We start from the raw sequence: 6,575 nt of genomic DNA, 5'->3' as shown, positions 1-6,575 counted from the left end.
CTGACAGCAGTGGGGATGAAGGCTTTGCAGTAGCGCTCTGTCCTGCACTGAGGGTGTCTCAGTCTGCCACTGAGAGAGCTGCACAGCTCTTCTACAGTCCCGTGCAGTGGGTGGGAGGTGTTGTCCATGATGGAGGTGAGCTTGGCTAACACCCTCCTGTCCAGTAGCTGAATCTACTCTCCTCCAAACCAAAAACATGATCTACAGGTACACAGTAGCTTGAACAAAACGTATCTTAAGAATTATGTTTACACCGGGGCCCCTAAATAGAGCGTTCCCTTCCGCTCAACTGCACTCCAGTTCATATCACAACTTTTCATCAAGTTTGCAGACGACACAACAGTGGTGCAGGTCTCATCAGTGACAAAGTTGAGACAGACTGCAGGAGTGAAGGTGAGCAGCCTGGTCACATGGTGCACATGGAAAAAAATCTCTCTCTAAATGTGGAGAAGACAAAGGAGATTGTTCAGGACTTTCGGGGAATCAATGGCGTTGCTATGGAGAGTGCGACCAACACCGAGTTCCTTGAACGCATCACAGAAAACCTATCCAGGTCCACAAACACTACATCACTGGTTAAGGTGTTCCACAAACTGAGAAGAGCTTGACTGTAGGCATCCTGACTCTCCGGCCTGGTCCAGCTTCATCTACCCGGCTGTCAGGATCCAGAACGCTGCAGAGACAGAGACAATATAAGGGATTGAGACACATTTTTATTCTCGCTAAGTATTATTATTATTATTAAAACGCATTGGAATTGGTCTATTTGTTGTGTTAGCTCAAACAGTTACTTAAAGGTGCATTATGCAACTTTTTATATGGGGAAAAAAAAGTTGATATTTGTGTGCATTTGATTTAATGACCCTGTGGCTGTATGAGTGGTCAGCTCAGTTTACAGTACCTTGATACATTGTACTAAACTAAATTTAGTACAATGTAATGAGCTCTGTAACAATCTATAATAACTTCTATGGGTTGGAATGGAATAACTTGTATTAGTACTTTGTAGGTGCATAATGTAATAGGACACGAGACCCTTAGAGTTAGGGTTGGAGTTATGTCTTATTACATTAAGTACCTACAGACTACTAATATATAGTATTCCATTGTGTATCTAGCCCATAGTTACAGATTATTACAGATTGTTACAAGTACAATGTATCAAAGGTATAGCGTAAAATAAAGTGTTACCACCAAAATATTTAGGTAAGATCAGAGGCGGATAGTACAGTCCTCAGAGTAGTTTTATCATACAGTACTTTTTACTTCTACTTGAGTAAAATTATAAGTACCTGTTTCTTAAAATAATGCTTCTTATTCTTTAGAATTATTTCGTTTTTATGTATTTTCTGCCATTTTCTTTGTAAATGTCACGATTTCCGATTTTGTTTCACACAATTTTTGGCGTAATTGAAAATCAATCAATCATTAGATGTGAATAACTGAGTAACTGTTTGGGCGTAAAATTCTGATTCATGTTTCTGCAGTGACATAAATTATGAGACACAAAACATGAAATCATTTGAAAATTGTAATATTTTTAAAGAAAATATAATGAAAACATGCAACAAAGCAAAATACTTCACTCCTCAATATGAAGATGTGTCACTTAAAGATTACTCACAGTGGCAGTGGAGTAAAGATACTACATTTTAATACTACTTCTCAAGTGGAAGTAAAAAGTACCGTATGAAAGTGAATGTACTACCCACCTCCGATTATTACCCAACCAAAATGTTTTATCAAAATGCAATACTCTGGTCTTTATATATATATATATGACAGAATGGTAATGAACCAACCAGACATTGTGGTGGTGGACAAAGAGCAGAGAAAAGCCGTCGACATAGCAATACCAAGCGACTTCAACATCAGGAAAAAGGAACACGAGAAACTAGAGAAACACGCTCAAGGGTCACTTGTTTGGAACGTTTTCACTGCTGACGGAGCCTCTCACCAGATAATCTACAAAACAATTGATCCTGAAGCGTTGTAGAGACCACTGTGATGGAAGGTAAAGGTGCCATGCTGACCCCTTATACAGCCCCGGGTCACTATCAGGTCAAATAAGCACAAATACCAACTTTTTTTCCCATGAAAAGTTGCATAATGCACCTTTAAGTAACTGTGAGCTTATCAATAGCCAACATAAAAAATAGACCAATTTCAATAGGTTTCAATCTCACTGCATGTAAAATACTAACAGAGCAACCTTTAAAATAGTCACTGAATACTTTTTTTTACTCTTCCTTTAGAAATTATTTAGATAATAACTTTCTTACTTGTAATTGGGTACATTTAATGGTAATTATATTTAGGACACTCATCTTTGTTTTTCAAAAAAACAGACTTTAGGAGTTGCTAATACGCTCCGACCATCAATAACTGCTAATACAATATTATAACAAGGACAACAGGAAAAGTGATTGGATCAGGTACTTGGTATTGGACAAACCTAAAAAGCAGGTGAAGTAAGGTCGGGGTGAGGCGAGTGCACTGAGCTTGCTGATGATTGTGGTTGCTTAAAAATACAGTTGGCAGCTTCCCTTGCATGCCCCGTCCTGTGCTATTTCTGAAGACTATATGCCCCAGCGTATGGAGAAGCATTTAGAGAGAGAAGTGCCCTCACTGCACGAGGACACGACTCCAGACGACCCGCGTGCCTACAATATCCCTAATAGGACTGCTGCATGAATGGTTCAATTCAATTACAATCTGACAGGCTGTGTTGTGCTGGGAGAACATTATTTACCATGTTAGTTCAGAACATATCCAAGTGTTTATAAATGTATACATTCCTGAAAGCCCAATTCTATGATTTCCCAAAGAATTCAAAAAAAAAAAAATGCACTGTGATTTTTGAGAACAGCTCGTGTCCGCTTAGAATTTCCCTGGGTCAGGCCGTTTTATTAGGCACGCGTGCTTTCTGGACATCGCGTGAATGCACACCACTCCGCAACCAATTAGGAAGCGGCCGGCAGTCCAGAGGCCACAGGAGAAGGGCTTGCCGTAAAAGAAAAAATGTGCTTAGGCAATAGACAGCAACAATCTCTATATGAATAAACCATAAAAATAGATCAAATATACAAGGTAAGAAAAGATGAGTAATGCAGACTTTAATCACAGTGGAGACCAAATAATTTACTCAAGTGAGAGTTTTTTATTCATCATGATCATATGTAATGCTCAAGTGCAAGTAAGAAGTCGTGTGTGATAAAGCTACTAATGGGAGTGCGATATCTTCAAAAAGTTCGTACAAATAGATGTGCTTTGAGAAAATGTAACCGATTACTGTGTTCACATCTGGCTCCGGACTGTGTGAACTAAAACTACTGTCCTCTATACTCTGATAACTGTGTTGTAACTTAATAAACTACTGTCAGTCAAGCAGTTGTAAGAGCGAAGGAGGGTCCCACACATGCCAGCAGTGTATACCTCATGTGTACCTCATAAAGTAGTCAGACTGGGCACTTTTCCACACTCCCTCTATCATTGGGGACGCTCTGAGTGTGGGACATGCCAATTTAACAAATCACACTGATAGTTACTTCTTTAAAGGCCCTATACCTGACAAAAAAAATGAAAGAGGAAGCCACAAAATGAAAGCGTTAGTCAAGTCCAAACTCATTCCTAATTTTCTTAACATATTTGTAACATCATAATTCCTCACAGGGATGAGTTTATAAGCACATTCCACAACTTACAGAGCCACTTTTCAGGGTCATTGTCACAGAAATGCTTGGAAACCAGCCTGACATTTCATGAAATTGATACAAATGCTTTGTAATTATACAGACTGTTTTCCCCATAAACATGTACTAAAGGAGAAGGAGAAGAGCATGTGCAGATTGAAAACAACACGCAGAGAAATACAGATGTAATTTTTAAGGAAAATTTAAATTCGCCTAACTGTCTCTAGTTGTTTTAGGCCAGGGGTCTCCAAACTATTGTCATTGAATGCCACATATTGAAGTGTACACGTGTGGAGAGCCACAGAAGTCAGTTTACTTTGGAACCTAAAAACCAGCGCTTTCACATTAAAATGTTAGCCTTAGGTTATGAAACTTAGGAAACTTGTTGTAAAAAGTACCATCTCTGGCAATGTGTGCCAGTTCGATAAGAAAGCCTGAGGACCAAAAAAAAAAGCATCTAAGGGCCGCATTTGGCACCCGGGCCGCACTTTGGACACCCCTGGTATAGGCCTATTGTTTTTATTTATTTATTTTTAAATATGAACATCGGTTTAGAAACTACTTTGTTTATAACACGTGCCAAAGCTACAGCATTAAAGACATTGTTATTACTTCATATATTGAACAAATAGTTGCAGCTGTAGTAAATGAATAAAGGCAGAGTATAAATATCAAGACCAGCTCTCTAAAGCAAGCATACCCAAAGAGAAATATTGCACAGATAGATGTTGAAAGCAGCATTAGGCAACACCATGATACATGAGTGTCTGCGTGCTGTTTTATGGACATAGACATATGTAACCAAACTGCAGCCTTACATAATAAAAGACACGCGTCAGGAACAACTCATCCTGCCCTGAATGACACAGCAGTAACTTCACTTTAGTTCAACGTGTTGTGGTGGCAGGTATTACAAAGTTAAGGCTTTCAGCTCATGATAATGCTAGTTCCAGTCTAGTAGCAAACAGGAAGAATACTCCTTGTTTGGTGAAAGTGGACCAGTCGCTGAGTATAGCCCCTTATGTGCTGACCAGTGTTGCCTCCTTGCTTATTAAAGCCGCACAGTGATCCATTGCGACAGTGGGTAGTGGTAGTGCAGCCAGGAACCAGCTGTAGACTAAATTTAGGACTTGCCTTTGGGGAGCAGTTGGGGCTACGAGTTCGGCTTTCCAGGATATGTCTCATTTCTGGCAGTGGGGTCTGAAAAGGGAAAGAGCATATAAGCCAGCCTTTGTCAGCAAACGTACACAAACCAAGATTAATATTGCACAGAATATACATGTGCGGCCTATTGTTGTAAAATGTTGAGGCTGGCAAAAAGGTTTTCTACCCAGCCATTGAAGCGCGCACGGTTGTCTGTGATCAGCGTGATAGATAGACTCATTCTAATCCCACATCCCAAAAGTGCTATAGTCCATCTAAGTTGAATGGTGTGACTCTGTTTCTGGTGAAATATAACAAAAACTGCAGCGAACAGGAAAGAAGGAGCTAGTCTTAGCTTTTCAATCCAGAACATATTTTCCTACAGTTCATTAAGTGGAGGCTTCATGCAAAATAAACTTGGATGTGAGTCCAAGTATTAAAGCAATAGTCTGTAAGTTTAAATGATTTGCAAATTTAATACGCAACTGGGCCTGCAATTTAACGTAACATAAGTCATATTCATAATTTTTTCTAGTCACTTCCTTTGTCGATTGCAGCAACTAATCAGAATCCCCAGTGTCATCCCTTTGACCAATGAGACGAGGGGGAAGGGTGAGCATTTACTTTAGAGATACTTTTTCTCCCTCTCTCCTCATTACAGACCCTAATTTAAAGGGAAACTTGCTTTAATAAGAAGTCTTCAGGTCGACATCAGCAGTATTCATTAAAAGGACTAGATAGTGTTGGTCATTTTTATACTGACTACATCCTTGTTTAGTTTAGTTTAGTTTATTTATTTATTTGAGCAGGGACAGTGTACAATATACATTAACCTCAAAGGGAGAGATGCATTGTACCAGGTTATAGCACTTGTGCTAATTTCCACCTGCAGTCCCTGGGCAGACTGATGTCAACAAAGTCATAAAAATACTAATACAGAATAATACATTTCCCCAAAAACAGCATTAAAATCAACACACACTTCATTCATTCAAAGCATTAGATTGCACGCTCTTGCATACTCACCAATTACAGGACATTATGGGAACAAGTTCGTTTTAAAATAAGCCATTTTCTAGCCTGGTGTGAAAAAGTGTTCAAATTTACACATGTGGTCAGCTCTGTTGGCAACATATTCCACTGTTTGATCAGGTCTTAGGCGTAAGTGCAGCTTCTATATTAAGCTTGTGCATGACGGCACTTCAGACCCGAAGTAACACCTGTTTGAGTGACAGTGCAGGATTGTAGAGGCAGTTGAGGTGAACAGGTCTGAGCTCATTCTACACATTAGGACATGGCTGGAACATGTAAGGGGAGGAAAATACTTAGTTTTAACATTTTTAAACTCTGTATATAGTCCCTTTGACAACGTGCTTCCTCAAACAATGCTCTGCGGCACACCCTCACACCCATATACCCTCCTTTCACTGTAAAGACTTCCATTTAAAAAGCCAATAACGGTGCATTAACGGTGCATGTGACTATACATTCAATTTTACTGCTGTGTTGTCAGGGTTATTTTATTGTGCCACACTGTGCCCAAAAGCTCTAACCTTTGATCTCTGATATTGAAAATACATATAAACAATAGCCAATATGCAAAAGGTTAGTGATGATGATAATAATAATATAATGTTGTTCCATTTTAGTTTTGCATCTGGTTTAAAATCTAAGCCTAACCCAGACTTTGGGCTGCAGTGGAAACTTGAAAGTTATACGTAGACTAAACTTTCTCAGAAA

The sequence above is a fragment of the Gobius niger genome, assembly GCF_951799975.1.
Source record: "Gobius niger genome assembly, chromosome: 13".
In the NCBI taxonomy this organism is placed as follows: domain Eukaryota; kingdom Metazoa; phylum Chordata; class Actinopteri; order Gobiiformes; family Gobiidae; genus Gobius; species Gobius niger.
This window is presented reverse-complemented; position numbering follows the sequence as displayed.